The 26,627-nt window shown below is 36.9% G+C and overlaps 1 protein-coding gene across 5 annotated transcripts in view; it reads right to left on the bottom strand.

Moving 5' to 3' along the window:
• APC (APC regulator of Wnt signaling pathway) overlaps positions 1-25,988 on the bottom strand; it is a 112,197-nt gene extending 86,209 nt beyond the window's left edge. For all 5 annotated transcript variants that reach the window (XM_016224911.2, XM_016224912.2, XM_016224914.2 and 2 more), the window contains exon 1: positions 25,809-25,988. The gene's annotated coding sequence lies outside the window, so the exon portion shown is untranslated. The remainder of the gene's footprint in view (positions 1-25,808) is intronic.
• Between the last annotated feature and the right edge of the window lie 639 nt (positions 25,989-26,627).

The raw sequence follows: 26,627 nt of genomic DNA, 5'->3' as shown, positions 1-26,627 counted from the left end.
TATGTTAATTTAGTTAAATAACGAAAGAGAAACACTCTGGAGCCATAGCAAATACAAGGTAATGTCTGGTAGTGGGCACATCAGTAAAGGCAAAAGAAATCAGAGAAACTATGAATAACTCAGTAATAGCTACCCTGAGTTAATTCTGCTTTATTGCCCCTGTATGTTAAATATGTTCAATATGAGGTTAAATATACCCTGGCATTACTCTAGTGAATATGCTACATTACAGAATAAAAAGGACCTGACAGACGTAATTAAGGTTATTAATTAGCTGACTTTAAAACAGGGAGATTATCATGAGCGGACCCAAACAAGCCCTTAAAAACTTCAAACCATTCACTGGCTTCCCAATGAAATTAGTATAAATTGCCTTACTTTGGTTTGCAAAACTGTGCCTAATCTTGCTCCTGCTCTCACTCCTACTCTCCTCCCCTGCCTCTCCCTCCTTTCCCTCTTTCTTACGTCTATTCACTGGCTTTCCTTCAGCTTCAAGAACTCTGCTCCCAAGTCTTCAAATGACTGCTCCACAGTTATCATTCAGGTCTTGGCCGACATATCACATCGTCCAAGAGACCCTGCATGATCACTTTATCAACACCGGTACTATCCTTACATCCTTCAACTTTCTGCCACATAGTGCTTGTTTTGTCCTAGAATCATTTAAGATCTGAAAGGCTCTACTATGTATCTATTTAGTTGTCTGTCTCCCTCATCATTGTTTCCCAAACTGGAATAAATATTCTATGAGGACAGGAATCTAGATTCTTGTGCAGTGCTGTTTCCTTCACACCTGGAACAGTGTTCGGTGCACAGTAAGCAACCAATACATTTTGTTGAATATATGAAAGTAGGTGATATAAAGATGAGTAAGACATCAACTTAAAATATAGTAGAGAACTTAGAACATTTACAACAAAAATTTTAATACAAGGCCACGTGTGTCAAATGATGAGAGATTAGATCATTTCCAGCTAGGTAATAAAGAATGATTTCAGAGAGAAAGGAACAACAGAACTAGCCTTAAAAGATGTATAGGAATTTTTCAGGGCAGGGATGTATTTCCATCTTGTCTGTCAGGTTAAAAATTTAGACTTCATCTTATAGACAATGAGAAACAAAGTTGTTTCAAATAAGGAAGAATACATGATTAGAGCAAGATCCACAAAAATTAACAGAACTAGTCTCTAGTTCCTACTCAAGAGGAGAAATAATCAGAATTCACATACACACTACTACTAAGTTATAGTTAAATTTAATGGCCAAATACTTTTTCAACTGGAAAATATAATGGCAGGAAAAAAACACTAAATTTCATACTCTATAAGGAATTTAACTTTATTTGGTGTTATTTTGGCTATTTTGACAACACAATTATTCATTAATTTTATGTTGTGAATATAAAACCAAAATCGCGTTTGGCAACCATTTTACCCAATTAATAAAATATTCAAATATTTGTGTATAAGGAAAAATTTTTTTAAATTCTTAACATGCCCTAATCTGGTTAAGTTCCAGTTTTAGGGCATCCAACGTTTTAAATACTTCCCACGGGGGAAAACAATTCTGATTAATTTTTAAAAACTGTATGTTTAAAACAAGATTTTATACTTGCCTATTTTTTTTTCAAAGCATGTCTTGTTTAATGTTTTAAACGTTGATCTTTACTGAAAACTTAAAACAGCAATGAAATTGCTCCTAAAGGTACAATTTGTAGCACCAACTTATAAAAACCAGGATGACATTTTTAGCACTACAGAGCTCAGTACCTAAGGTCACCAAAACCACCAAATGTTTATGGCATCACTGTGAATTTAAGAAAGAACACACAGAACAAGTTTTTTAAAAACGTCTATCTCCCAGGAAAAAATTAAAAATTACTATCACTTTAGCCTTGCTGGTGTGGCTATCACTTTAACATTTAAAATATCATAAAATACCTAGACTAGTTAATGAATCGTCTACCACGTTATATAACACACAAATTAGCTCTTGAAATACATCAGAACTGATAAGGAAAATCCTCATTTTAATTCATGTTAAAATCACACTTTGGTGTACATGAAAGCATACACACAGAGATGGGCAAAAGAAGGTTAACAGTTGTAAGTGCACGAAACACAGAGTTTCTTCTTGTATTATTTATTCTTTTTTTTTTTTAAAGGAGTGTGCAGATATCAAGTAGCAGAGTAACAATTTCTTTTTTTTCTTTTTTTAATATAGATATCTTTATTGATTTCAGAGAGAGGAAGGGAGAGGGAGAGAGAGAGATAGAAACATCACTGATGAGAGAGTCATCATTGATTGGCTGCCTCCTGCATGCCCCCGACTGGAGATCAAGCCCACAACCCGGGCATGTGCCCTGACCGGGAATCGAACTGCAATCTCCTGGATCATAGGTCGATGCTCAACCGCTAAGCCATGCCCAGCCAGGCTATTCTTATATATTTTTCCATAGGGACAACTGTAAACCTACTCTTGCTCCCCCCTGTATATAGCCTAATAATGGTATTTACTTATTAGAACATTAACCCAAACCCTTGGGTCAAGACTTTTATTCTCATACCAATATCCACAAATTCTTCCCTTAGATGTGAAAATAATCACTTTTCAGCACCCTATATACCAACTGCAGGCAATACTGCCTAATTGTATGCCATTTTCTTTCTTTTTGAATGTATTCCCTCTCTCTTGCTTTATGCTGAATTTTAAACATATAAGGCAAAGTATACAGTATAAAATCATTTCACTTCTGGATACCTAAATATAAATATTTGCTACTGTATGCTAAATAATCCAAACTTATTCATTAAAAGGAAAAAAATCTAGACTTACTAGACTGTGTAAATAAAATCAGAAACCTATGGGTCAACTTGGACTACCTCCCAATAGTACCTAATATGTAGGTCCATTTTAAGGTTAGAAAAATGAGGTGCCTAATAAAAGGGTTCAAAATGAATACTTAATATTATGTTCTAAGAAGGAAGAGAGAAGAAAAAAAACACCAAAGGAAACTAGTAAGTGTAATTCCTTCTTTCAATATAGATTAATGTTTTAAAACTAAAACTTCATATTTACTTTGTAAGACTTTTTAAACTTTATTTGCCAAATCCTCCAAGATTGGGTAGAATTATTTGAAGTGTCACATAGCTTTCTAATCCTCATCCGAGGATATTTTTTTCCATTGCTCTTCAGAGAGAGTGGAAGGGTGGGAGAGAGAGAGAGAAACATCGAAGTGAGAGAGACACATTGATTGGTTGCCTACTGCTCATGCCCCAACTGGGGAGGATCCTGCAACCGAGGTACATGCCCTTGGCTGGAATCGAACCTGGGACCCTTCAGTCCGAGGGCCCACGCTCTAACCAGTGAGCCAAAAAGGCCAGGGCTCACACAGCTTTTATAAAAGCAAAAAGTAAGATTTCTTAAGAACTGGACTAAATTTCACTTCACATTCAAATACCTTACTCAACAGACACCAACAATCAATAAGCATTCTTGATCCCAAACTAGTCTGTACCTAATAGAACATGATAAAGGCATTTCCTTAATCTTTTCCCACAGAAGGCGTGCTATTTATCTCAAACAAATAGATCTGTTCAAACACTTGGGAATTTCACAGAAAAGTGATCTTTTTGGTACTTGTTCTTTTACAACAGAGAACACAAAATTCTTTTTTTAATTTTTTTATTGTAAAGTCTCCTATGCAGTGGTAAGATGCTGGATTTATCAACCATTTATTTTATGCAGTCTATATAAAATCTTATTTGCCTGGAAGCTAGGAGAGCTGATTACCACCCCACCCACCATGCCCCCCACTACTTCTTTTAAAATAATGTTTTGTCTAACACTATTCTAGTAATAAGAACATATGCTGCTTGAAATGGTTTTAAAAATACTCAAGAAACTGAAGTGTGGTTTCCTCTGGGGGGTAGTAGATTTGTTTAGTGTTTAAATTTTTAACAATGACCTGTACTACTTTTACATTAACAAGAACAACAAAAAACAAACAAACCCAGCACTAACTTATCCTTAACAAAAAATTATCTTTAATTGCAAACTTCTAGAAAGATCCCTAAAGATTAGTATTTCCACCTTTCATAGCTTTCAATAGGTGACAAATGAAAGTCCAAGCTCATTAGCACTACATGTAAGGTCTTTTATGATCTACACCCTAATACCTCTCCAACTTTACCATGGGAACCCAACTATTCCAGCTATACTCCAAACATTTGGATTCTTGTGCACTCACCATGTTATTGTACTATTTTTGTCTCCTGGGAGGTTCTCAACCCCATTTTTTTCACCTAGCTAATGCTGACCCATATTTTAGGACTCAGTTGACAGCTCCCAAAAGTCTTCTCTAAGTCCTGTTGCCAGAGAGTTAAGATCTCTTCTCCCCCAATATGCTTTCAGAGGTTGCTGAGCTTATCCGCTATCTCATTTACCACACACTTGGGATTACTTAGTGATATTTCTCACTAAGCTCCTTGAGGACAAGACTCTTGTCTTATATGTCATCTTTGTTTTTCTACAGCCAATATTCTGCCTGGTCCAAAGTAATTACATACTCAAATATTTGTGGAGTATGAGTGAACTATCTCTCATATGTCAAGGTCCCATTCTGTCAAGCTCTCTCTAACTATTCCAAGAAGTCAGATGCTTTTTTCCCCTCCATGTTCTTAAATTTCCCTCCATATACTTAAATTGATTATCAACTCAACTTAGATCTACTTCTCTTCATGGACTATGAGCTACTGAACAAGGAGCTCTGCTTTCATCTTCCTAACTACAAGCACTGTCCTAGGTATCGAGCAGAAATTAAATATTTGTTGAGTAAATGAAGTGAATATTCCTTAAAAAGTACAAGTGGGGGGGAAAAAATCAAGCTCTAAAAACATTTTGTACTTGTTTTAGGATTAGGGATAGGGAGCCATTAAAAGACTGAGCTATTCCTCAGTCAGTTCCCTGACTTCCTGAAACTCTGCTCTCTTCTTCACCCAAATTCTATTCTCATTTTTAACAATAACTCCCTTGACCCTAACAAAACTAGAGCCCTACCAGTAGCTTAGAAGCAGGAAAGTCCCACTTTAATAGGGGTGGTAATGGTAAGGTAAGGAGAGAAACTCTTACTCCAGGACAAGAAGGAGAGATAAAATGTTTCTGACATCCCAAATTGAAAAGCTGAATACATTTTCCTATAGAAATAGTGTTCCTCAGTGTTATACATGGTAGTTATGGGAGTTAGCACCGTAAATGGATTAAATAGTCTGTGGGCAGGGCTGGGGACATAATTATTATAGTCAACACTATTCCTAAGGGACTGTACCAAATATTACTATATATTCTTCTTTTCATTTTTCCCCATCTCACAAAAGAATTCTGAATTTCACAACAGGTATGACAGTGTTTAACATATTTAACACACATAAGTTTATGTAACTCACATAATGAACAGTATACTTTAATACTACTATATTAAAATACAAGAGACTGATGTACCAATAAATTAATCAACTAACTCCCCTATAACTTAAAGTTCTTCAGTGAATATCCTCTTTACCTATTTATCTCAGTTGATAATCTCATGACACCACTTTCTTTGTACCTTTCTCAAGGGGAGACTGTTTCCCTCATATCCCTGTAGTTTAGGCCAGACAGTAATGGTGGGATGTTGAAGGGGTCCAATGACCACTTCCAAACCATTTTCCTACCTCTTTAAATACCCAAGCTCCTTATAACCTGAATATACACTACTGTATTCAGCTATTCAACTACTGTTGTCCCCAGGATACTTTCCCATTCTTACCCCAGTTGTCCCTCTCAGTGACTTTGAGGTCTGTGGATTACTCATCTAACACCCTGGCTTCTTTGTTTCTTAACTTCTTCACCTCCAAATACCCACTCCCATGATCACACTCAGGACCTTGCCATCATCCATAACTATACCAACTCCAAAATCTTAATAAAAAATCTTAAGTTCCAGTCGCTGAAGCATACCTCCTATCTGTCTAGTTCACTCTACGACTTCCAAACACAATATTCTTTTACCTCACTGAGTTCTTCAATCCCATGTTCTCACCATTTTTCACTATTATCTTTGTTTTCCTCCTTAGGCCCAACACTAACCATTCCTGTTCAATAACTCAAACCCTTCATTCCTTTCTCCTTCTATTACATTTAGCTGGCAAAACCCCAGCTCTGGTTGAACTGAACTATTATTCCACTTTGCATGCCTGTATCAGAGCAGCTTATTATTTAGGAAAGGGGAGGGGATCAGATAATAGAACTGGCTAGTTTCACTTTAAATTCACAGCTATAAACATGAAAGGATATTTAACACTGCCTGAAGACACTACTACTGTCTTTCTTAGAAAGTCTGCTTTCCAGTCTCCACAGTCTTCACAGTTTTTCTCTCTTCAAACCTGTAACAGACCTATGTTCTTACCTATCAGACTCTCAGTTGAAGACCTACTGCCTTCCATTAGAGAGAAATTCCCTCTTATTTCCTTACCAAGTCTATAGTTTCCTCCTATTAAAATGGAAAAAGCATCCCTGCTCCTCACTTGAGCAATGGATTCCAACTACTCTTGTCTTTTCAAGTTACCTTTGATTAGCTCCTCTCTCTCCTATATAATCAATTTCTCCTTTTCTACTGGGTCACTTTCATGAACACATAAATATACCCTAGTATCACATATCTTTACAAACCACTCTCTGTCTTTGTCTGTCTCTGTCTCTCTCTCTCTCACACACACACACACTAGATATGATCTCATTTCTCTGTTCTACTTGCAGCAAAACTTCTTGATCTAATAGCCTTCATTTCCCGTCTCTATTTTCTTACCTCTAACTCACTCTTTAACACACCTTAATCCTAAACAATTTCTCGAAGCTCAACTGTCCAGGTCACCAATTACCACCATGTGGCCAAATTCCATTGCCATCGTCTTAGTACAACCACCTCTTAAGTAATATTAGAAAAAGCTGATCACTCTCTTCTACCTGAAACAGACATCTTCTCCTGGCCTCCATCACAGTCTCCTGGTTTTCCTCTATCCTCCAATTTCCTTTAATGGTTCTGCCTCTTCACTTGTCTTCTAAAAGATGGAGTGTCTTGTTCTAGGACTGCTTTTTCTCTTCAATGTTTCTCACCTAGCCCTAAGGCTTTAAATATTATATAATGCTAAATTTTAAATTTGTATCTCCATCCTGACCATCTCCTCTAAATATTCAACTGCCTAGCTGATATTTCACCTGGATGTGTGAGACATTTAAAACTAAACAGACATTTGATCCATAAATCTCCCTGCACCTTCCCTACCAAACTTCAGTCTTTCAAATTCTTACCCCTCTAAAGATCATCCTCAAACATATCATATAGGTAATATTTTTCTCAGTTTCATCATATAGTGGCAGACTTATTCTTCCATACTATTCCAACAGCATAAATATGCCAGCACCTTAAATTTTTTATTATAGTCAGAACTCATTATTTCGTAAATGGAAGATACCCATATCCATTCAGATTTCTGAATGACACCTGGACAAATAGGTTAAAGTATTACTAACATCTATAAACAAGATAACCAAGATTTCACCAACATGTTAAAGCTAGAGAAAGTATCCTACAATTTCTAAGAGGAAGCTAGCATTAGTATCTTTATACATTCCTAGTTTATATGGGTTTTCTTCTCATCAGACATCAAACATAATAAAAAATAAATCACTGCAAAACACTTAGCAATCAAACAAGCATTTTCCTGAGCAGTGCATAAATAATAAAAAGGTATGTAGCATTCTGAAAGCCTTAGGCTTTTTTTTGCATAAATTCACTTTGAAATCACCACAAACACCAAATTCCAACTTTGAATAATGATCTCCTATGCTTATCAGAGCTGACCTATATGACCAATAAGTTATTGCAGAGGTGTGTGACTTCTGAGGCTAGGTCAAAAAGACACTGTAGCTTCCACCTGAGTCTCCTGGACTGCTCACTCTGGAGCCAGCCACCATGTTGTGAGGATCCTCAAGTAATCCTATGCAAAGGTCAATATGGGGCTCAGACTAGCACCAACTTGCCAGCCAAATGAGTGAATGTGACCCTGGAAGAAGATCCTTTGACCCCAATCAACAAATGTTGCTCATGTAGACAAAGAATAAGCAAAATATACAGACTCTCTTACCTTACTGGAATTCACAATGAAAAGTCCTCACAACCACCTTCTTGTGAGGCTAGTAAATAAGCTATCCTAGCCAGAATTTTCCAAATTACCTTAATCATGGGGCCACTTCTGTTAAACTACAAACTAGTAGGATTTCCACACTGAAGTATCAGATAATGGAGTATCAGAAGAAGATTGTTGATCCCCTTTCAGTATCTGATTTGTAATTTTTGAATTAAAAAACTTCTGGAGCTTGAATCAGAGTTATAATTATGATTGTAAATTCTTAAGTATGTCATATTTCAGAATGCTAATTTTTGATGAAAACACAAATTAGGCTCTACCATAATAGTATACATATTTGCGCTCCGAAAGAACATCCACAGCTATGTTGGTGAAATTTCGAGTTTCTGTGGACGATAGTTTGAAAGGGTAAACAAGAAACTAGTAACGGTGACTACCTGTGTGGAGGGGATATGGGTGACTGAGGGAGGGGTAAGAGATTAATTTTCATTTTATACATACTCTCATACTTTTTGAAATATGTAGTACATGCAAGTAATATCTATTTAAAGATATAATATTTTAAGGCTCTTTTCCTTACAAAGCTGCATTTTTTATGTTTAAAATGAGACCTAAAACAACTTTTGTACTTATTCAAAACTGAAATGAAAGGAAAACCTCACTAAAATGAAATCAGGAGTCCAGAAGGGGGAGCACTCACACAGTACCACTTGAGATCCATTACCGGAAGCATGGTCAATTGCAGAAAGCATGGTCAGTTACAGACACCCAACAGAAGAATCATCAATTATAGGCCACAACAGGAAAGGATGTACATTGCATCTATTACAAGAAATGAATACCCCAGCAACTCAACCAATGAGAAGCCTTCATTTCCCTGAATTCTCACTTTTCTCCAAAGAACTTTCCTTCAGAACAACCCCTCCCAACTTCTTCCTTTTTCTCCATAAAATGATGTTTCTTTTTTTGTTGGGCTTGCCTATGGCTTTTACCACAGTTTGCTTGTCCCAAATTGCAATTATTTGCTGTTCTGGAAAAAAAACCACATTTTTGCCGGTAAAATAACTGACTTTTATTTTTCTAAAGTCAACAAAACCATGCTCATTACTCTTTTTGATCTACCAAGCAAGACATTATCTCAGTATCATATTAGTGCCTGCATTTCAGTTGGAGGCCAAGAAGCAAGTTATATGTTACCACCTTGGAAACAAATCAAGAAGAAAAGAAACAATCTGACTTTAATAACATAAAACCAGAATATGACTTTAAAATTTTGTATGTACATCAGCTTTAAAAACGTTATGTAACTTGGTTGTTCCCTATATCACTTCAGAAAAGTTTTTGGGAAAAAGCATAGTTAAAACATACTATGTCCTTGTTTTGTAGATGGTAAAAGTTAAGTCACAAGAAGGTTTTAAGTGAGCTGTCTTGATCTAGTTAAAGCAGAACCAAAGACTTGAATCGAGGTTTCATTTTCCACTGAACCAAAGTCAACTATTTCTAATTTAGAAATCTAAATATATTTATCTTCAACAGAGAGATATCTTCCCATACCGGTGGCTGGTCCTTAATTTTCACTAATATATGGACAAATATAATGAGGATATGTCTACCAGGCATGAAAAAAATTTGTATGAAATACCCTAATTAAATTAAATGTTGAGCATCGGTAATGTAAGTAATAAAACCAGAAGCCTCCACTCTTAGGTTTACAGAGGGCCTTCAGGAACTTTATTAAGAACAAAAAGCTAAATAAATGATTTTAATTTGTAACTGAGTAGCACTGAGATAGATTAGAAACAGAGTTTTAAAAAATAACATACAATAATCTCTTATTCAGGCATATAAAACAGTATTCCAAACACTGGTTCCAGAAGATGAAAAGAACTTTTTTCCCCATTCAGCTATTCTTTTTGATTCCTTACATTTAACATTTTGGCAAGAAAACTGTCTTGTCTCAAGGTTCAAGTCAAGTCCTCAAGGTCCTAATACAGTGGTACCTTGGTTTTCGAACATCTCCATTGATGAACATTTCAGTTTACGAACGCTGTAAACCCAGAAGTAAATGCTTCAGTTTTCAAACATGCCTCGGAAGTCGAACATGCCACACGGCTTCCGCTGAGTGCAAGATCCTGAGGGCTAGCTGTTGGCTGTTGATGCCTCGGTTTTCAAATGTTTCAGAACTTGAACGGTCTTCCAGAATGGATTACATTAGAAAACCAAGCTACCACTGTAATAATATTTAATTAGCAGGCTGTTACCTGTATTGAATTGTAAACCTTTTGTCAAAGTCCTAATTCTACACTAAATCAAGAATTTCATTAATCCAATAAAAACTAACAAATCACGGCATGTGGCAACTCATTATAAATTACCATTGTGGGGGGAAAAAATCCTACCAATAGGTACTTCAAAAGGATAGTATGTAAATTCTTCTATGAAAGGGATACAATAACTGGATTTTAAAGCTGGCATAATATATTAGACATTAGTTTGAAAAACTAACTTTTCTCCCATATGACTTGGTTTCTGCATAAGAGTTAAATTTCTGGGAAAATCAATAACTTAATTTCAACTCAGACCCAACTCGATAATTCATTAGAAGATATGTGATATGAGTGACTGTTAAATCAAATGAGCATAATAATTAAAATACATTTGTAGGTTTGTCCAGTGACAATTTTTCCAACCTATAAGTTTATTTTCCTAACTGATGGCTAACATCATCTTTCAGTGATACTAATATGTAAACTAATATTTGTTAGAGAAGGCAGAGGAAAAACTCTTCTGTTATAACTAAGATGCCATAGAAGAAATGTTACTGAAATATCAGTAAAGATATCAGTTTCTGAAATCAAACTATGGCAAAGACAAAGAAGACAGAGGAAATGAAAATGAAAGAATGACTAGAATGAGAAGCTTAGGATGCCAAAGGCCTAATTAAATAGAGGTACTAAAATCAAGCTCTAATCAACATGGAAGAATGTAAGAGGGAAAATGTGTGTTACAGTTGTGTGTCAAGCACTGCAAAAGTTTGGAAACAAGAGTTAATAAGTATATGGACTAAATGTGTTAAATGTTAACAGAACCATATCATTCATCCACTGCCTGAAATAGTCTAACATAAGAGCTGTTTTATGGGGATACTGCTGAAGTAAAAACCTTCAGAAAACATACATGAGAGTGGAACTCAGGAACAAATGCTAAGACTGACTGCCGAGATTGACTGACATCTGAATTTAGTCATAGACAGCAAACTTTAAGAATTAAACACTAGACTTACAAATTGAATTTAGTAAGTATAAAATTAATTGTATTTGTAATGAATATGTGGATAATCAAGACACATTAACACTTATCAGATATTAAGTTACTGATAAATCAACATGTTAGCTTTGCCCTGGTATGCTAATAGTATCATATAGCTGAAAAAACTTCAGGAAACTATGAAGAGAGAGAGAGCTGGATTTTTTTTTTTTTTTTTAATATATCTTTATTGATTTCAGAGAGAGGAAAGGAGAGGGAGAGAGAGAGATAGAAACATCAATGATGAGAGAGTCATTGATCGAGCCCACAACCAGGGCATGTTCCCTGACCGGGAATCAAACCCTGATTGCCTGGATCCTAGGTCAATGCTTAACCACTGAGCCACGCCTGGCCGGGAGAGAGCTGGATTTTAACTCAGTTTAACTTTAGGCTAGTTGACTTACCCATCTTTTTGAGCCTCTGGTTTCACATGTTTAAAACGGGAAATGGGTAGGAAGGGAGAGCACATGAGAGACCTAATGATATCTAGGGTCTCTTCCAGTTTTAAAATTCTGTCAACTCATTTCATCCTTCAGTTTTCTTAAGGGAAGTGAGGAAAACTAAATTAAGAGCTGTTTAAATCTAACAAAGCAAAAAATAAAGGAATGATAATTAATAAAAATCTTCAACTTAGTATTTTCTTTTAGTTAAGTGGAAAAAAAAGAGTCAAGTAGACAAACATAAAAATTCTAGGTTTCCTCAAAAGAGAACTGCTTTTGTGTTTTGTTGATGCATCAATATAGTCACAAAGTGACTAACAGTTGTGATTAACTCAAGCCAAATGTCTTTAAAACAAAAACATAATGGTGTGCTATACTAAATTTTCAACATCCCCCTACTCACAGAAGAACGTCAATTTATGTAAAGACTGCTACAGTTCAGTGTGCCAGTAGGATTTCTTGTCTCTTTCTCCTTCTATTTAACACATTTAATCTCAGAAATCAAATGCAAATTATACACATAATATTTTAAATAGATATGGGTAAAAAGATTAAAAAACTGTATACTGTCCCTGAGATATACCAAACAACATTGAAAATACAATATATTTATTTTTTTAAATATATCTTTATTGATTTCAGAAAGAGGAAAGGAGAGGAAGAAAGAGAGATAGAAACATCAATGATGAGAGAGTCATTGATCAGCCACCTCTTGCAAATCCCTGACTGGGGATCGAGCCCGCAACCCGGGCATGTGCCCTGACTGGGAATCAAACCCCAATCGCCTGGATCCTAGGTCGACGCTCAACAGCTGAGCCACACCCAGCCAGGCGAAAATAAAATATGTTTAAAAACACAACATCCACATAGCATACAGAGAGCTGTCCCACTAATTATTGTAAGTCAACCCACTTCCACTCAAAAATACTAAAGAACAAATTTGTTTTCAGTCCCTCCTCAGCTCAGTGCATTCTTCCTCCTTCTTCACATATCTTCACTTCAAAAATGTTCACATTATATTCTCCTTGTTCACTTGAAGGACAACTTCTACACCAATGCACTACCAACATACTACAAGTATTTCTGTCTACACCAGCCAAATAAAATATCCTCCGCCCCCTTCCCTTGGGACTTTGCAAAGTAATAGGAATTTATGTGATAACACATGTTGAAGTATTAAAAGGAAGCATAGATTAATGTTTACATTTCCCAGGAGTCTCATTTGTACTATAAAAGAGGCCTTAACACAAAGGAATGACTAATGTAAAAATGTCTAAGTTCTCCTTGAACAAATTAGTCACAGAAATATTTGGAGTTCCGCTTATAGAAATAGCACACTAGGCAATCCAGACCAATTATCATTCTGAAGTTAATTTTAAAAGCTAGAAAAAAATATTAAAATAATCTTCTTAAAAACATCAAATAACTGCCGACATTGTAAGGAATAAATTACCAGCTCAAATCCACCAAAAGTAGAAACTCAGAAAGGTGAGTTCAGCTTTTGCCTTTTGTGGGTTTGCCAATAAAGAAGCAGCATTTAAGAAGCTGAACTTTGCAGTTTGTTGCCTGTCTTGCAGGACTGGGAGACAAAAGTCAGAAGGTTAGGACCTACCAAGGGTGTAAGGATTGCAGTAAAAACATTCTTGGCATTAGGCTGGGACTCCAAAGAGATGCATCCTAATATGAGTAAGAAGGAACTAGAAGGTGGCCCAGAAAGTAAAACATCTGAAATTGGATTAAGATGATCTCATACTCCCAGGCAATAGCAAATGAAAATCTTCTGTAGAGAAAAGGAACTTCATCTTATATATCAAATTATTTCTACAACAGAAAACAGAATCAGACCAACAGAGACTTGATAATACTGAAATTATCAGACACAGACTAAAAAATAAGTATGCTTACTACATTAAGGGGATAAAAGACAGCTTAACTATTTGTGCTTGAAACTGAAAACTATAAAAAGTGACATGGTTGATATGAAAAACACACACACAAAATAAATAAAAATCTTACTAAAAGATAAAATAACCTAAGAATTTACTGGATGGGTTAACAATAGACTAGATCTAGGTGAAAAAAATTTGAATTTTGAAGATAGGTCAGACCAAACTATCCAGAATGAAAACTAGGACAAAAAGAAGAAGAAGAACAAAAAAGGATTGATAAAAAATAGAATAAGATGGTCTAATATATTAAGCTGGAGTCCCAAAGGAACAGGAGGAAGAACATGGAGTAAAGGAAATATGTGAAAATATAATGGCTAAGAAATTTCCAGGACTCATAAAAGACACCAATCCACACATTCATGAAGCCCAAATAATCCAATGCCTAACCACAGCATAGTGAAACAACAGAAAATCAAAGACAAAGATAAAAATCTTGAGAGGGCCAAAGGAAAATGACAGATAATTTTAAAAGGAAAAAGACACACAAAGAGCAGAGGTCTCAAGAGCAATAAAATGTACTGAAATAAACCACCAACACAGAATGTGCTGAAGTAAAGTAACTGCTAACCTAGAATTCTGTACCTAGCAAAAATATCCTTCAAGAGTGGGGTAAAGATGTTTTCAAGCAAACAGACTAAAGGAAGTTAGTTCTAAAGGGCATGATTCAGTTTTTCAAGATCAAAGAAAATGATCCTAAGTGGAAAACTATAGGAAATGTAAGAACATGGTAAGTACATGCATTAACCTAAACTAAATATTGACAGTATAGAAAAATAACAACAATAATGAGGGAGAAATGAAATAATTAAGAATTAATTAAAGTGCACAACAACAATATTATATAAGTAGGGCTGTGAATAAAGAGAATTAAAATTAAACTACATCATCTGGGAAAAGAATAAAGGTATTCATTAATATTAGACTTTATAAGATTCATACAGTAATTTCTAGGGTAACTAGTAAAAGAGGTCATAATTTCCAAATAAAAATGGGGGGGGAAATCTGAATGATAAAATAGCCATCTCATCTAAATGGCAAAAAAGGAGAGAAAAGGGAACAATTATTAGGGCATAAACTACATAATAAGATGGGAGATTTAAATCCAACCATGTCACACAAGAGACACAACTAAAACACAAGACTACAGAAAGGTTGGACATAAAAGGATGAAAAAAAAATACCACGCAAATAATAAAAAAAAGAAAGCTGGTGTTGTTACATCAACCACAGATAAACCATCCCTTAATACAAAAAGCACTATCAGAATAAAAGAATACTTCATACTGGTAAGTCACTAAGAAGATATAACTATTACACATTTCTAATAATCTACTAGTGTAGTCTCAAACATCTAAAGCAAAAGTTGAGAGAATTACAAAGGGAAATAATCAAATCCATAATAAAATCCACAATCATGATGGGAGATTTTAACACATCCTTTTCTGTAACTGATCGATATAAGCAAACAAAAGAACACTAATAATACTTCAGATTTGAAATACAGGATTCACAAACATGACCTAATGAATATAGAATATTGCACTCAATAACTGCAGAAGGAAAAAAAGACAGTACACTGAGCAATAGTGCACATCTCAAATTTTAAAGGTCTGAAATCACAGACCTTTGAAACACAGAATGTGTTCTCATTACACTATAATATTAAAAATAAAAAAGAAATTTTAAAATAACTAGAAAATCTCCAAGTGTTTAGAAATTAAGAGATATAATACAAATTTCCAACTAATACAAAAGTCAAAGTAGAAACTAATGAAAATTAGAAAATATTTTTTTAATGAATTATAAAAACGCTACTTATGTAAGTTTGAGTACTATAACTAGCTAAAACAGTGCTTAACAGGGAAATGCTTAGCATTGTGAACCAATATCACCCCAATAAATTCAATGAAAAATAACTAAATAAATTTAAAATGCATATATATAAAAGAAACATTGAAAAGTAGTAAACTATAAGAAGTCAGCAAAAGAACAAAATATAAGCCCCCCAAAAGTAAAAAGCATAAATCAGTGCAATAGAAAACAAGCATACAATAAAAAGAATCATCAAGACTCAAAATTTGGTTCTTTTGAAAGGCTACTAAATCTCTGGTGAGACTGAAAAAAGAGGAAGAGAAGGTATATATAGCAAATATCAGACATGAAAAGGGAATTTCTTTTCCTGCAGCCCTTAAAAGAATAACAAGCTATTTAATATAAACTTTATTCGAGTAAATTAAAACTTAGATGAAAAAGATAACCTCTTAGAGGAAAAATTATCAAAATAATCATGGGACAGAAAACCTGATCAGGTTTAAAAATAAGTCAAATTAGCAATTTAAAACAAACAATCAAAAAAAACCTTCCAGCTTGCATGGCTTCTCTACAGATTCTAACAAACATTTAAGGAAGAAATAATTTCAATCATACATAAACTCTTCCAGAATAGAAAATGAGGGTCAGCTCATTTTATAAGGCTAGTATAATGTTGATTTCAAATCCTGATATCAGGACAATATATAGGCTATCTCACTCATGAACACTGATGCAAAATCATAGAATATTAACAAAAGCTGAAATAACAATATGAAAAAGGATAATACAGTAAAACTAAATCAGGTTTATCCCAATAATCAGGTTATGTTTAACATTTAAAATGGAGTACATTTCAATATATTAAAACTAAAGGAGAAAATTTATATGATAATGAAAAGTCCCCCCCAAAAAGCATTAAGTTCAAACAAAACAAAAAACAAAATTCTTAGTAAACTAGGTACAGAAGGGAAGGAACTTCTTTAATATAAAGGTTTTAACAAAAACAAAACAAAATTTTACAAAACCTTCAGCAAACAAACTTGGGAGTAAAATGCTAAAAGCTTTCTCTTTGAGATCAGAAACAAGACAGGGAGAACAGCTCTAGGATGATGGATATCAGTGTTCTATTTCTTGACTTGGGTAATGAAATCATATATGTTTACAATAACACATTAAGTTCTTCATTTTATGTTTCATGTACTATCTGGAATATATGTTTAAGAAATATTTGGAGATGATCAAAAGACTGTCCTTGACTATCACTCAAGCATGGTCATTCTGGAGGTCCTAATTTTTCCTCTATTATTATTAATTTCACCAATTAACATATATTGGGTCTATAAAACACTGTGCAATCTGGAAACATGCATTATGAACCTTAAAAATGCTTGTATCCCATAATCCAGTAACTACACTGTCGATGAACCTACCCTAAAAAAATGGTCAAAATAAAGAGGGGAAAAATTAAAAATGTGCTAAGATGTTCATTGCACACGATAAAAGAAATGGGAAACTAAATAACCAACTACAAGGATTTGTTAAGAAAAATAATTCCTTCAGTGGGATTACTACACAGTCAATAAAAATAAGATTTACAAAATATTCTAAGAAATGTATATAACTTAATGTTTAAAAAATTAGACATATATATGGGAGGGGAAAAAAGGCCTAGGTACAGGAAAAAAAAGAGAAAATGAGAGAGGGAGGGAGTGAGGAGTGGAAAGAGAGAAAAACTATATTGGTTTTCTTTCTATGATAAGCTTATGGATGTGATCTGTACTTTTTATTGCATTTTGAGGATTTTCTTTAATGACTATATAAAATTCTAATGGTGGGGTATATTACAAGAACTGAAGAAAGTAATTACAAACTTAATGTATCCTAAACATAAAAAGTAATTACTTCCAGTTGTAACTTTAAAATTTCAATTTTTATCTCAATATAATATTATTCAGGTAAATTATTTCCTAATATCTAAATTATAAAAATTTATGATATGCTAATTACTTAGAGAAGAGATCATTTCTAACTATATTTAATACTTAAAATGATATAATGTTAAGATATTAATTAGATCTCCAAAGGCATATCATCTCCGGTTTTCTGCTAATATTCCCATAATTCTAAACCAGTTTGCTCCTCGACAGCTAAAAGAGAAAATGATCTATAAACAGGCCTCAAGTAGTCATTTCTATAAAAACAAAATAACTGTTAGTCTCTGCATAAAAGATTGTTATGGCTCCTCCTTTCCTGAGCAGCTATTTTTCAATCTTTTGCCAATACCCTAGTGTTTTCTGACCAGTTGTAAGGTATGTCTCAAGTAACTTGATATCAATTATAAAATATAAATGTTTTTAATGCTTATCATTAAAAATAATAAAATAAAGCAACCATAGGTCATCCCTACATCATTTAACATAGTTTGCATTCCAGGTATACTTTATTGAGGAGAGAATAGAGATAAATCTTACATGATGGGAATTCCACATTCATTTATTCAATATTTACCAAGCATCTATCTATTAGAGGCACTATGCTAACAACAGAATTGAAAATCATTAAGCCACAGGATTAAATTTAACTGTCAGTTTAGCATCTAAAGTCTTGAGTAGACTAACCCAATCCTACTTTTCACTACTTGCCAACACACAATCTTCTCTATTTCTCTTTCTTATAAAACACTACCAGCTTTGCCTGCTGCCGTATACCTCTACTCAAGCTGTTCCCCAGCCTAAGTGCTTTTTGTTCATTCACTAGCACCTGTAGAATGCTCATGGTATGCCAGACACTACACTTGGCATGAGAGAAGGAAAAGCCTTATCTATCCTTTGAAGTCCAACCTCTTTCTCAGAGAATTACTTAACAATCCTTGCTGTACTCTGAATGCATAACTATGAATGTCCAAAACAGTGGCTTCTAATTGTTGATATAAGGAACCATTTTTAATATCAAAATGTTTCATGAATCCCATGTTCACTTTCCAGGTAATCTCATCTGGTCCCATGGCCCTAAATACCATCTCTACACTGACAATTTCCAAATGTGTACCTCTAGCTCCACCTCTCCCTTAAACTCCTAATATATGTGTATACTTAGTCAATGTCTCCACTTCAATACCTTATAGGTACCTCAAACACAGCCCCATTCAAAACAAAATTCCTGATTTAAATCTGCAAATCTGCTTCCCACCAACCCTTTACCCCATCCCATAGTCTCTATCTCAGTAAAATGTACCACCTTTCAACCAGTTGCCCATGTCAAGAAACTTGGAGTCATCCTTTACTTCTCTTTCCCTCATACCTCACATCTAATCCATCAATAGATTCTAATTACTCTACTTTCTAAATACAGGGTGGGGCAAAAGTAGGTTTACAGTTGTGAGTACGTGAAACAGAGTTTATTCTTGTATTATTATTTATTAATTGTTGTATCATTTTTCCATACAAACAACTGTAAACCCCACCCTGTATATCACAAATCTGACCACCTATCTGCTTCTCTACCACTACCACCTTATCCAAGCACCACATTTCCAACCTAGATTATTATAAGATATTCCTAACTGGTTTTCCTGCTTCCACTCTTGCCCCATACAATTTTCTACACATAGCCAGAGTAATTCTCTCAAAAAACAAGTCAAATCAAACAAGTCCCAGCAATGGTTTCCATCTCACTAAGAATAAAACCCTTCAGTGGTTTCCATCTCACTCAGAATAAAATCAAGTCTTCAAATGACCTTCAGTGTCCTACTTGATCTAGCCTCAGACCACTGTCCTACCACCTCTCCTACCACTCTCCCCTTTACTCTATTTCAGCCACACTGGCCTCCCTGTTGTTCTCCCAACATGCCAAACACACTTCCATCTTAGAAGCTGCTGCTCCCTCTATCTGAACATTTTTCCACACACAGTTCCATGCCTTATTCTATCTCTTCATTCAGATCTCTCAGCTCAAAGGGCTTCTCAACAAGCCCTTCTCTCATTAACCTATCTAAAGTTGCATCATCCCCTTACTCTTTACACCCTGAACCTATTTCATTTTACTTCAAAGCCTACTATATGTGTGTTCATGAACATACATATAATGTTTATTGACTGGGTCCCTCACTAACATTTAAGCTCAAACAGAGACAGGCTCTGTTTTGTTTACCATTGTTGCCACATTATGTGCACACAGCAGGCCCTAAAAAATATTTGTGAATGAATGATTAATGGTAATTGCTTTTAGTTTTGTTGAGAAAAATAACGCCAAAAACATTACTAAAATTCAGTAAGGCTTTCAAATGAATTCATACTCTATTAATAATCACAAGAGCATCACTTACATGCTTTGGTGGTAGATGAAGTAATATGTACATAATTCAGAGTTCAATAACAACTAATGAAGGAATGGGCTTTCTTATACTGCTCTGCCCCTTGCCACGTCCTTCCTTCCTGTGTCATTCACTAATTACTTCCATAAACAGTTCTTGTGTACCACTAAGCTAGAGAGTACTCTAGACATTATGAATACAAAGATTACTTAAGGTAGTGCATGAGACATATAAAAATAATACCTATTGAGCACGATAAACAGTAGAAGTATATAGGATTATAAAACTGTAGCATGACAGAGAGAGTAATCAACTTTTTAGAGGTAGGTGTTTAGGAAAGGTTTCAGCCGTGATGTACTCAACAAAAACTTGCAAAATCAGATACAAAAGACAGTCTTCACTTTATAAGTGAAATGAAGGTATTGAGTCTGAAAGTGCTACAGTAATTTGCTACCATGAGATAAGCTAGCCTGAGAATGAAACCAAAATAAGAGGAATGACAGAGGAGAACAAATCACCGAGAAACTGGGCCTATTCCTTGATGATTTCATGTGAACCACTGGATTAAGCTTTAGTAGAAGTTTAACTCCAAGATCTAATCATTCCCTTTATTGTTTAAGCAGTCTGGTTTTCTGTCACTTGCAATGTTAGAATACAGATGAATCTCAGTGAACTCTCTCAAAAAGCAGAGAATTCACCTATTTCAGTGTGTAGGGGCACTAATGGCATTTTAAAAATATATATATCTTTATTGATTTCCGAGAGAGGAAGGGAGAGGGAGAGAGAGATAGAAACATCAATGATGAGAGAAAGTCATTGACCGGCTGCCTCCTGCACACCCCCTGCTGAAGATCAATTCCACAGCCCAGGCATGTCCCCTGACCAGGAATCGAACAGCAGTCTCCTGGATCGTAGGTCAGTGCTCAACCACTGAGCCACTCCTGGCTGGGCACTAACAGCATTTTTGAAGGGATGATTCTTGTTTTGTGGGCAACCACCACAGGACACTAAGAGTATCTGGCCTTTGCCCCACTGTCAGTAGGATCTCACAATCACTGTAACAACCAAAAACGTATCCATATATTTCCAAATGCCTCCCACTCCCAAGGGGAACCACAAATCTATTTCCTAATAGTTATTATATGTACCAAATTCTCACAGTGGTTTCACCAGATACAGTTGAATGTACTTAACATCAACCTTAAGAGAACTCAAATATATTAATTTTACATAATAATCCAATTTTAACCAGTCATCTATGACTATCTAAATGTTTGGCCAAAATTCTATGTACAGCTTATATCAACAATTGGGGTAAGCAGTGCTTTAAGTCTGCTACTGCTATCTGAAAATTCTTATTTACTTAAACATACCTCTCTATACAATACATGAAGGCATGTAACTGACATTGTTGGTTATCTTCCCTTTAACATTTGCCTAACCTCTTCCTAGACTGAAATGTCAGATATTAGATTTTCCTGCCTCCTTGCAACTAGGCCATAGGCATGCCAGGATAAACATCTGATATAGGTCTTCTATAGAAGGTTTACTTGGCCAAGCAAAAGATGGGAGGGCAAACTTCCTCCTGTTTTTTGTGGCTGTGTGAGAATGTGATACATGCAACAGAAAGAGCAATCTGCAAACATGAGAGGACAACCCTGAGCACAAAGGTCAGCACGCTAAGGATAAAGATGGAAAGGACCTGGATCCTTGATAACACCATGCAGTTCAATTGACTAACCATAGAATCTTCCAACCCTGGACTTCTTTTTACATGAGATACTGTTTAAATCACTGTTAGTTGGGTATTATATAACCTGGGGCCAAACTAATACAAGATGTATTCAACTGACTGAAAATGGGAAAAGAACCCAGAAGACTGTAAGGTTTCAAGACTGAGTGGCTGAGAGAAAGTTGGTTAGAAAAGAGAAATTAGGAGGAAGAGGAATATGATTACACACATGCATATGGTAAACACACTAGGTGACAGTAGGTGGGTGAAAATCAAATTGATTCAGTTTGGTATGGCTTAAGTTTACAGTAGCACATGTAAGATATATACAGCAAGCAGTGGAAGTGGGAAGTAGAGTTAGAGAATTGAGAATCACCCACACAAAAATGATGATTTACACCGTTAAAAAAATGATATGGCCCTAGCCTGTGTGTTTCAACTGGTTGGAGAGTCGTCCCCTATACCAAAAGGTGGCGGGTTCAATCCCTGGTCAGGGCATGGGTTAGATCCCCAGTCCTGGCATGTGCGGGAGGCAACCAATCAATGCTTCTCTTTCACATTAATGTTTCTTTCTCTCTCTCTCTCTCTCTCTCCCCCTCCCTCCCTCTCCTCCCCTCCCCTCCCCCCCCCCCCCCCCCGTTTCCTTCACCTCTTCTTCTCTAAAAATCAATAAAAAAAGAAAAAGAAAAAAAAAAGGATACAATCACCAAGAGAACCCAGTGAAAAGCAGAGACCCTTTAGGATGCAATTCATTTCGCCTTACCCTCACTTTAGATAGAATTCATCCCTGGCTAGGCCAATTAGAATAATTTCATCTCTCTTGACAAATATATTATGATAGGCATGGCAGCATGATTGTCTTCGTTTATTCAACAGAATTTAGGACTTTGGGGAAAAGTATAGAAGCCAAGCCTTCTTTCTCTCTTTGGAAGTAAATAAAGAAGGCTATAATATGAACATTGCTGATAGCAATCTTTTTTCTAGGAGTGAAGCCAATCTGAGCATAAAGCCCTAACAGGTGGGCCAAGTTGAGAGAGTAGCAGAAAATGGAATCTCAGCCCTACAACGACATAAGCCTATAAACACACTACTCTTTAAGCCAATTCTATCTATGCTTTTGCCAATTACATGAGTCAATATATTTCTTTTGTTTTTAAATCCAATTTGCATCCTAACTGATGTAAAGTAGGGAAGAGCTATGTTTAAGGGGAAGAGAGAAGTCAAAACAGTTCAGGAAACAAGAAGAAACTTTCAAAGTAGAAGAATTAGGAATTACAACGCAGAAGAACCAAGATATCAGATGATTTTATTCCTACAGAGTGTATTTCATAAATGGCCTAAGGAAACCAAGGATGACTGAGCAAAGGCCATTAGATTTGGTGATTAGGTGGTCATAAGTTACTTTTCAATAGGCATTTCAGTGCTGAAATAGGAAAGGAAGTCAGAGTGCAAAGGAAAGACTAACATATTTATTAAGAACTCCATCATGTACCAAACACTTGAATGGACATTTAACATGTGTTAAACTCCTTTAATTACAATTCTGTGAGGTAAGTATAACATTCTACTTTATAGATAAATAGCATCTGAGTAGTAACTTGCCCAGCCACATAGGCACTAAGTGGTTTTAACAGCCTTCAAAACCCAGATATATCTGGCTCAAAAGTCAATGATCTTTCTACTATATCAGGTTAGTAGGATGAAAAAATGAGTCTTTAAATAATGAAAATACAGCGGCACAGCAGGCAGCTTTGAAAAAGATATAAGCATGTACGTAGGCGAGAGAGGGAAAGCTTGAAGGAGTGGTAATGGACAATTCTCGAGAAAGAAAGGTGGGGAGGGATGATCATGGACACATCTGGAAGAGGTTGCTCTTGAAAAAAAGGGAAGGGCATTTCTTCCTCTGAGATATGGGTAAATAAGGAAATGATACTGAGATGGAAGAAAGGGAGATAGAAGGAGTATACCTCAGATGGTTGTGAACTCCTTCAGTAAAGGAAGAAATCAAGTTATTTGCTATAGAAACCTTGACGAAATGAGACAAAATGGAACACAGTCAACACTAAAGATCCAGCAGAGAGCAGAACACAAATTGGTATGAAAACTAATATCCTTTACATAATGGTCTCTTGCATCCTTCAAGATTTCAGGGGTCAAACTGACATAGCTAGTGAGGAGGCTTATTGAGGATTGGGGACTACAAAGGTAAACCTACAGAAAGTAAACAACCCTAGGGCATCAGTAAGAACTTAGTAAAAGCTGATGACCATGGGATCCTGGTTACATAGGGAAGAAAATGGTATCAGCAGCAGACGAATGGGTTGGATGCACAGATAGACAGAGGAGTTCATAACGAGAGGGTGAAAGAAAATAGGTTACATGAGAGTGGAAGAGTAAGAGCTTTTGAGTGTTTGTGGTCAGAAATGTCTTTTCACACACAATGCTTCAAATTGTTTTGCCAAAGGCAGAGAGCCACTGATTGGGGCTCACCAGTCCTCCTCTCTCTTCCTACAAAAGCACAAAACTGAGACAAAAGCAGCTCTAAAAACATGCAGTCCTTGCTTGTAGAAAAGTGAAGTCTAGCAAGCAAATGAATGAACTAGCCCATACAATCAAACACAGAAATATATCCCCTTCTTTTAAACTGAAAAATTCTCTAAATTTGAGAAGTTCATTAGGAGGTCATAAAATCTAAGGCGAAGGATTAAACGTATTATGTCATGAGGTAGAGTGAAAAGTAGACAGGTCAAGCCAATTATAACTCACATGTTAAAGATTTTTAGTATAGAATTTCAAAAGGGCAAGGATAGTGTGTGCTTTAATAACTTGAGAGCACCTAGCATTGCTTAAACAAAATGATATTGCTCAATTTCATGTTAATAAAAAGGGTCCACCCATTTGCAATCATAAAAGACAAGCTATCATTTTTATTATAAGACCACGTTTACAATTTTGAGGCTCTTGACAAATTATCCAACTATAGGAAGATATGGGAGAATCGGCCATGGCAACTTCCTCCACTACTGCCACCACGATTCTGCAGTTTGCACGTAGAAACTCACGCACCACACCACGTTATTTAAGACAGTTTCTTACCCCATCATTTCTGACTCCCCCTTGCCCAGGTGAAAAAGGAAGAACTGAGACTGGCACAGACTAAATTTTATAGAATATATCAAGAACTATAAGGGTTGTTCGGTAGTAGCCACAATGGAGAACCCACGAAATTCGAGAAGTTCTGAGTTTAAAAAGCTCTTCTCCGTTTTATTCTTTTCTAAATAAAACAAAGGGTTTGTACAATACGGGATTCTTCAGGGGGTAACATAAGCTAACGCCGAATAAAAGAATAAGTCACTTATCCTTTCTTGTACCATTACATGTTATCTTACATTCATAAGGACTTCTTGTTTAAAACGAACACTTCTCAATTCCTTCACTAGATCTAGAAAATTTACACCCTGCCTCAAAAGTTCAGTGGCTAAATATTTACTACAGTCAGAAAGAGACTAATTTAGATGAACAATCATTTGCCATCATAGGGACCATTCCTCTATTTGGCAAGAGTTCTATGTGCCAAGGAGTCAAACTCTCCCAAACCATTCGGGTCTCCTGGGGACTCAATTCCCTCAATCAAGATGAACAAAATTCACCGGCCTCTAGATCACAAGCCTTTTCTTTGCAACTCTATAAGCCAGGCTATCGGGTCATCTTCCCAGACAGTTAAAAAAACTTTTAAAGGAAAAAGAGGGTCGAAACAAGGAAGATGGGAGGAGGCGACTAAAACAGGAGGGCGGACGACCCACCCACCTAACGCGACCGAGAGACCGCTCGCGGGGGTGAAGCTTCTTCAGGAGCCGGGAGCGGCGCGCGGGGCGGCGGGCGTCACGACCCCCACCCGCGGTGTCAGAATGGAGGACCTGCGAAGCCAGGGCCAACTGGAGGCCTGAGAGGGGGCGCGGGGCGGGCAGGGGGTGGGACGTGGAGACCAGAGAGCGGCAGAGTCGGGCCGAGCACCGGCGGGGCAAAGCGAAGGTTAGTCGGGGGAGGAGACGCAAACGCCTGCAGCCTCACCTGGGAGACGTTCGCCCCGCGGCCAGAAGCACCGACGCCCGGGGGCTTTCTCTCCTGCGGGACACAGCTTTTGCCGCCGCCTGAGCTCCAGAACCCGAGAGTAATGGTCCCGAAGCGGGCAAAGCGGCCTCCGGACTCGAGCCCAGGGAGGCGTACATAGGGAGCACCAGGGGCCCGGGAAGGCAACTCCTTGTTCAGCCTCCCTCACCGGTACCCAACAACGCTTCCCGGGAACAGCATCACGCCAACCTCAGCCCGCTGCTCCCGGGCCTTCGCCCGCAGCTCCCCCCAGCAGCGGCCGGGTTTCCGGCGGCAGCACTCCGCCCCCTCGCTACTTGGCCTCCGCCATCTTGTCGGAGGCGGGAAGAAGACAGTGCGCAGGCGCACTAGGAGATCGCCGGCGTCCGGGCCGGCGGAGAGGCGCCTGTACTGCGCAGCCGCGTTGGCGCTGGATGCTGCGGCCCCGGAGCCCGGCCTCGCCGCCCCGCGGCGTGCGCGGCGGCTGCTTGGGGAGCCGAGCCCGCCGAGCCCGCAGCCCCCGGGCCGCCTCCTGCGCTGAACGTACTGCAGCCAAGTTAACAGCCCCTTCTGCGCGGCGCAGTCAGCTCTGCAAACATCTCTCCAGTGCCTGCTATGTGCCAGGCGCTGATGATAGAAGGGTTAACAAAACTTGGCTCCAGCCCCATGGGAGCTCCCTAACGAAGAAGACAGAAATGAACGAATAATTCCCTAAATTCCGGTTTTGGAGCTGCGCACCATCCCCACAGTTTTAATTCAGAACCTGCCTTTTAAGGAAGTCCTCCGTGTGTCTCACAGCTT

This window comes from Miniopterus natalensis, chromosome 3, assembly GCF_054644295.1.
Source record: "Miniopterus natalensis isolate mMinNat1 chromosome 3, mMinNat1.hap1, whole genome shotgun sequence".
NCBI lineage: Eukaryota > Metazoa > Chordata > Mammalia > Chiroptera > Miniopteridae > Miniopterus > Miniopterus natalensis.
This window is presented reverse-complemented; position numbering and strand designations above follow the sequence as displayed.